The sequence below is a fragment of the Oncorhynchus mykiss genome, chromosome 22 (assembly GCF_013265735.2).
Source record: "Oncorhynchus mykiss isolate Arlee chromosome 22, USDA_OmykA_1.1, whole genome shotgun sequence".
Classification (NCBI taxonomy): domain Eukaryota; kingdom Metazoa; phylum Chordata; class Actinopteri; order Salmoniformes; family Salmonidae; genus Oncorhynchus; species Oncorhynchus mykiss.
In genome coordinates, this window is record NC_048586.1 from 9,317,996 (window position 1) to 9,326,010 (window position 8,015).

Here is an 8,015-nt window from a genome sequence, read left to right on the forward strand (position 1 = left end):
CAAATCTACCAAGACCTGGCCGTCCCTCTAAACTTTCAGCTCATACAAGGAGAAGACTGATCAGAGATGCAGCCAAGAGGCCCATGATCACTCTGGATGAACTGCAGAGATCTACAGCTGAGGTGGGAGACTCTGTCCATAGGACAACAATCAGTCATATATTGCACAAATCTGGCCTTTATGGAAGAGTGGCAAGAAGAAAGCCATTTCTTAAAGATATCCATAAAAAGTGTTGTTTAAAGTTTGCCACAAACCACCTGGGAGACACACCAAACATGTGGTAGAAGGTGCTCTGGTCTGATGAAACCAAAATTGAACTTTTTGCCAAATCAAATCAAATTTATTTATATAGCCCTTCGTACATCAGCTGATATCTCAAAGTGCTGTACAGAAACCCAGCCTAAAACCCCAAACAGCAAGCAATGCAGGTGTAGAAGCACGGTGGCTAGGAAAAACTCCCTAGAAAGGCCAAAACCTAGGAAGAAACCTAGAGAGGAACCAGGCTATGTGGGGTGGCCAGTCCTCTTCTGGCTGTGCCGGGTGGAGATTATAACAGAACATGGCCAAGATGTTCAAATGTTCATAAATGACCAGCATGGTCGAATAATAATAAGGCAGAACAGTTGAAACTGGAGCAGCAGCACAGCCAGGTGGACTGGGGACAGCAAGGAGTCATCATGTCAGGTATTCCTGGGGCATGGTCCTAGGGCTCAGGTCCTCCGAGAGAGAGAAAGAGAGAAGGAGAGAATTAGAGAACGCACACTTATGCAAAACGTTATGTTTGGCGTAAAAGCAACACAGCTGAACACACCATCCCCACTGTCAAACATGGTGGTGGCAGCATCATGGTTTGGGCCTGCTTTTCTTCAGCAGGGACAGGGAAGATGGTTAAAATTGATGGGAAGATGGATGGAGCCAAATACAGGACCATTCTGGAAGAAAACCTGATGGAGTCTGCAAAAGACCTGAGACTGGGACGGAGATTTGTCTTCCAACAAGACTATGATCCAAAACATAAAGCAAAATCTACAATGGAATGGTTCAAAAATAAACATATCCAGGTGTTAGAATGGCCAAGTCAAATTCCAGACCTGAATCCAATCGAGAATCTGTGGAAAGAACTGAAAACTGCTGTTCACAAATGCTCTCCATCCAACCTCACTGAGCTCGAGCTGTTTTGCAAGGAGGAATGGGAAAAAATGTCAGTCTCTCGATGTGCAAAACTGATAGACATACCCCAAGCGACTTACAGCTGTAATCGCAGCAAAAGGTGGCGCTACAAAGTATTAACTTAAGGGGGCTGAATAATTTTGCACGCCCAATTTTTCAGTTTTTGATTTGTTAAAAAAGTTTGAAATATCCAATAAATGTCGTTCCACTTCATGATTGTGTCCCACTTGTTGTTGATTCTTCACAAAAAAATACAGTTTTATATCTTTATGTTTGAAGCCTGAAATGTGGCAAAAGGTCGCAAAGTTCAAGGGGGCCGAATACTTTCGCAAGGCACTGTAAGAACACAGCGTCTGTTTACTGTGTTTTATGACATAAAAAAATATGTCCAGTTATAATTATGACTGTCAGACTTTTATTCTCAGAATTCCTAAATGGCATTTTAGTGTTGGCTCCTTGGTTATGTTATAATGCAACATTTCCTCGTTACATTGTGTTGATTTTGAAGGGTCTTGTGCTTGTTACCTATTTTAATGCAGTTTTTTTTGTTGCCCATGACTAAAATTCAAAACAGTTTTCAGAACACTGCTTTTAAACTGCAAATACATTACTAGGTATTTTGTTAACCATTCGTGAAACTGAATCCTTGTGTATCATTTGTTCATGTATTTATTCACACTTAATACTAAACTATCCAGTAAGGTGCCTGTAGTCATGTCAATGAAAAACATGACTTATGATTAACAAGCTCCATGTATATAACGCTATTAACATTTATACGCGGTCTGAACCGTTTATAAACAGACCTATCCTGCATTGTTGGTGTGCATGGGTTCAGATCTTTAAATCTGTCTGGTGTCAAAACCAAGTCTAGAAACCTTGGTTTGGGAACATTCACTGGAGTGACCGGCGCCCTAACAAATTCCTGCCATAGGCCAATCCAGTGTTGTGATTGGCTATTATGAGCCTTCTGTTAGCGATGCGCTGCATAGCGGTCTGTTTAGCTAGCTAGCCGGGTTGATCAGTAATCGCCAAACGATTTTAGAGACACAGCAGCTTGATAACAAAATTAATTGGGGTAAAAATTACAATAGGTATACTATACCTTCCGTTGAGTGGAATCTACCTGCTAAACGTAGCTAGATTACTTGTTAGCCAGCAAAACGAAATGCAGACAGCACTAGCAAACACTATAAAACGAGTCACCTAATTTCAGGCAGTAGCCAATATTCAGTGAATTCGAATAGTATTCAGACCCATTTGACTTTTTCCACATTTTGTTACGTTACAGCCTTAAACAGGCTGACCACACCGCTTGCGTTGCAAAATAAATGTAGACATTTGTTATTCAATTATTGCACCCACACTGCTCAAGCTCGTCAACGAGCGTCTGCGATGCCAAGGGCTAAAATAGAACCCCTTTCTATTTCTGATGCAGATCATGCTGCAAGTCCTACCTCTCCCATCTCATTGGTTTATAGAAGCAGGTACCCACGTCCATCTCCTCATTGGTTATACCCACGTGGGTGACGAGGTCGGTGGTGGTAATGCACCTAATTTATGAAAGTTGTTTATGTTTATATCCCAGGACAAAATAGCTAGCAAGTGCAAGCTAGCTAGCTAAATTGCCATAAATGTTTAATGCTTTTTGACCTGTTCCTAAATTAATGTAATTGATTCAGAGTTTGTTTTGATATTTTAACCTGCGTGGCGTGATCGCGTTTGGTGTGAGGGGACAAAATACATTTATGCACGATGGCACGCGCGCAGCCGGTTTGGGTTCCGTGTTATTCTTAATTTGATTGATTTGTCCCCCCCCCCCAAATTTATACAGAAACTGAAATCACATTTACTTAAATATTAAAAACCTTTAATCATTACTCAAGTGTTCTTGGGTATGACGCTACAAGCTTGGTACATGTATTTGGGGAGTTTCTCCCATTCTTCTCTAGATCCGCTCAAGCTCTCTCACGGTGGATGGGGATGCATTGCTGCACCGCTAGTTTTAGGTCTCACCAGAGATGTTCCATCGGGTTCAAGTCCGGGTTCTGGCTGAGCCACTCAAGGACATTCAAAGATTTGTCCCGATGCCACTACTGTGTTTTCTTGGCTGTGTACGGAAGCCACTCCTCAGTAAAACGCTCATGACAGCCCACTTGGAGTTTGCCAAAAGGCACCTAAATACTCTCAAACCATGAAAAACAAGATTCCCTGGTCTGATGAACGCAAGATTGAACTCTTTGGCCTGAATGCCAAGCTTCATGTCTGGAGGAAACCTGGCTCTATCCCTATGGTGAAGCATGTTTGTGGAAGTATCATCCTGTGGGGATGTTTTTCAGCGGTAGGGACTGGGAGACTAGTCCGAATCGAGGGAAAGCTGAACGGAGCAAAGTACAGAGAGATCCTTGATGAAAACCTGCTCAGGAATGACCTCGGACTGGGGCGAAGGTTCGCCTTCCAACAGTACAACGACCCAAACACACAGCCAAGACAACGCAGGAGTGGCTTCGGGACAAGTCTCTGAATGTCCTTGGTCGGCCGGACCAACCTACCTGTCTGGCCTTCAGGCAGTCTGGACCAAGCTATCTGGATGGTCGGACATACGACATGCAGCTTGTGTGTGCCTCTTCACCCTGTACACCTCTCTCTTATCTAATGTAATGGACCCTCACACTTGCTGGCCAACATATTTCCTTACGGAGTTTCATTCAGTCCGAGCAATCCGGGATCCTTGGGACGTCCCTACCCCATTGAAGTTGACATTTTAAAAGGTTAGTTTCGTGTTAGGGTTTAGGGTAGGGACGTCCCAAGGATCCTAGGATTGCGCTGGCCGTTTTCATTCAAAAGGGTTTTCAGTTAAATTTCCATTCAATTTTGAAAGGGCAGAAATCTGTAACTAAGGGTTGACCAATTGTCCTATAAATCTTCCCTAATCATGGAACTGATATGACAACGGTCCAGTCATCATAAATGTAAACCATGCTCCAGGTTTAAACTGCCAGACTTAGTCTGCGTTCCATGATGATTCCATGAAGTGGGCTAGATGTCCAAAATTATTGAGCAACGTGATAAATTAAATATGATCCACTATTGCTAGAGACCATCGGGATCAACCACACAGACATGAGCCGACATTTGCATTGTTTACTGTGCATGCAGTCTCTACGAACGTGGGAACATTGCCTTTACATTTCAATCGAACTATAATATGGATCTTCCCAGATACGGATTGAATTGAGCCTGCTGTTAACTTTTTAATGTAAGATTAGGAGGCGGACTAGGGGTGACAAACCCCTGGGCTGGGATAGAGGCTGCAAGGCCATGGTGTCATATTACATAACTGTGATTTATATTATGTATTACTATCATGTATTTAATGCATTCATGAATTATTTAATGTATTTATGTTGGTTGATCAAAAATATATACATAAACTAAGAATTAGGGATTATAATTTCCTTTTGGATTGCACCACTACTGATCTAAAATAACTGAATGATGGTATGGCCTGACCGTGATAATGATAATGAGCTAGGAGTTTTTCCCATTTTACTTGCACCCATCCAGCTCTTTCCTACATAAGGGATGCGAGTGGCATTTCCCGTATGGTTGATGAGGATCTCCATATTGCAAATGTACAGTCCCTTATTAAACGTCTGCGGGTGTTATTAAAATAGGCCGACGGCCTCAGGTTGTCACCCAAGGCCCGGTGTTCCGGGAAGTCATCAAATAAAGTCTCTCGGACATTTGGTTTCCGCGTTACAAAATGTAAAACATTTTTGAAATTTTTCCTCTGTACTGGAAAATTCCACTAGATGGTGACTGGCTACATTGAAAATGGACAAAACATCACCAAATGGACATGGCCGTTTCTCGTAAACGGAAAAGACTTCGAAGACAACTCGATGAGCACAGGTTTGGCCAAATGTGCTTTTAGTCCAGAAAAAAAGATGGCGTCAAGGCCTCAACGCTCTTTCACTTAATGCCCATTTTCTGGGATTAAAGGTCAAAAACGGTAATACAGCGCTAATTTGACCGCGTCACGTCAAACTACATAAACCTACAGCGTAAGAAAAAAAAGAACCAGCCATTTATCTATCGTAATTGGTGATGGTTAAAGAAATGTTTGTTTTCCCCAAAAAGTTATAGATCCAGTTGCGGCGTGTTCAGGCGAATCCGTTAAGGCAGATTTCGGAACTCTACCTGATTTCTGTGATTTTTCTGTAATCACTCACAAACACAATGGGGAGTGACACAGTGAGAGGCTTACAGACACACAGAGCCGGCAATAGTTACCTGCGTTCGAACTATCAAAGAACCATCAGACCTAGAGCTCTGAAACTTTCTAGAGCTTCAAGAGCTTGACTCAATAGTGCACGGTGAGTTATGTGGCTCTAGAATGTTCTCAGGTCAAGAAGCAGCCTCGTCCATTTGCAATAACTTGAATTAATTTTTAACGTCGCGTAAATGATGACATTTAGAAAAGTCCCAGAATCACAAGATTAAGTGCATTGAAACCGCCTCGGCCCATAGACAGACCCTAAAGTTTCTTTCCGATAGCTCTTTCAGGGACCCCGAAGCAACGCCTGGAAAAAGTGAGTTTTCAGAACTAATTCAGGTCGCTGCTCGGTCTCCGAATGACCTATCGAATCAACTCAGGATTCGGGGTTGCCTCAGCCATGCCTACACATGTCAGAACTGGACCCACAGCTCGAATGTAACTATGTTTTTGATTTTTTTATGGTTATAACAGAAGGCGCTATGAATTGTGGGCCAGGTCTGAAATATGTGATAGTTGGCTTCTAAAAGAGTTGGACCAAGTGAGTTTGGTGTCAGTATGTATAAGTCAATTGGGCATTTCTGCAGTATATTAGACCATGTCCAATTTGTGATGGTAAATTCCCATTGTAAGACATTGCAAATGGACAGTTTACACTTTCCATCATCAAATGAACAGGCAGAAATCAACAACAACAAGCGATTGGACAGTGTCCATCACACACATACTATATTGTCAGTGTGAACATGCTCTTCTGCAAGTTGACAGTGTCCATTGCCAATATATATCCATAAGGACTTCCCATTACGAAATGGACATGCTGAACCAACATCAACGAGAAATTCTTACTTCCTATGATCAAACATGTAGACCTTCTAGGTTGATTCAGAGCTTAACACACACACATACATATATATATATATATATATATATATATATATATATATATATATATATATATATATATCTGTGTGTGTGTGTAAGTGGTCAGTATATATACCATTTGGATGTGGTTCACTGACTTTTGGGTTCGGAAGTGGACTTCCTATGATAATATATGGCAAATGGACAAACTCAATAAAATAAGACATGTATGTCCATACGGTTATTACATATTTATAATTGACAAAATAAAATCTAAAGAATTTCAAAAAACGGTCCATAAAGCACTTAATGAGGTTTTACCATTTAGAAAAAAAAAAATTTTTCTCACCCTTGGGACCTGACTTTGTGACCATTTGCCATATGAACATCTGCGGAGGAGCACGCTCGCCATCTTTAGGCTTTTTTCAGTATGACACTTGGAATTTGCCATGTTTCGCTTGCAATATGGTTTTGATGAACTGCCGTCCATTTGAGTGGAATTTGTGATTTTGTATACGGCCAACAAGTTGCCATTCATTTTTGTAAATTTCATGGGGGTCTTCCCTTACCGATCCTGATCTAAGGGGTCTTCAGAAAGTGTTTAGGGGTTAAGTGTGAGTGACTGGCTTATCACACACCCCACAGCTCCTGGAAAGCAGGGGGGGCCCAGAGAAAATGTTAGATTTTTTGGGGGTTGGGGTCCCCCCGGAGGTCGGGCCCCCCAGATCAAATCAAATCAAATGTATTTATATACCCCTTCGTACATCAGCTGATATCTCAAAGTGCTGTACAGAAACCCAGCCTAAAACCCCAAACAGCAAGCAATGCAGGTGTAGAAGCACGGTGGCTAGGATGTTTAGAATGACAGGAAATTAGCTTTAAAATGGCAAAAACCTCAGCCTCATGGCAAAATGTGTAGAATAGCAGGAAATTAGCTCAGGGATTCTTGAAAGTCAGGACAATCCTTGTCCAGCAGGGAAACTTTATTTTTACGTATTACTTGAGCTTAAAATGTACATTTAGGGAATTTTATAAGGTAAAATATGTTTTGGATTTTACTAAATAGCTTCAATATTATCAATTTCCATGTAGGCTCTCTATGCTTGGAAATACCTTTGTCCGGGGCAAAGCATCCCAATTTAAAACTCTCCAAAAAAGTGTTTAAAATTCAAAATTGACAATAATGGATATTAACTGAACTTTTCATGTGTAGTTTCTTGATTTGAAAGAATATTTCTCTCAAACTTGTGTCCGGAGATTTGGTCAACTCTGTCAGATTTGTTTAAAATCAGGAATGAGCAAGGTCAGCTATACCATAATTGTCACGACTTCCGCTGAAGTTGGCTCCCCTGCCTGTTCGGGCGGTGCTCGGCGGTCGTCGTCGCCGTCCTACTAGCCGCTACCGATCCCTTTTTCGTTTGTTTGTTTTGTCCTATTAGTTTCACCTGTGTTTATTTTGGTTTAATTAGCTTCCCTATATGTAGTAGTTTTACCTGCCCTTGTTTTGTGTGGGATTGTCTTAATGTTATGTGTGTGCATGTTAGGTAGTGGTGTATTTTCTTTTCTTGACACCCTGTGGTTTTTTGGGTTGTCTTGTATTGCGCCCTGTTTTTTGTTGGGCTTATTATTTTGGTGTGCAAGAGTAAAAGCACTTCAACTCAGTTACTCTCTCGCTGCGTCTGATTCCTGCATCCACCTAGTC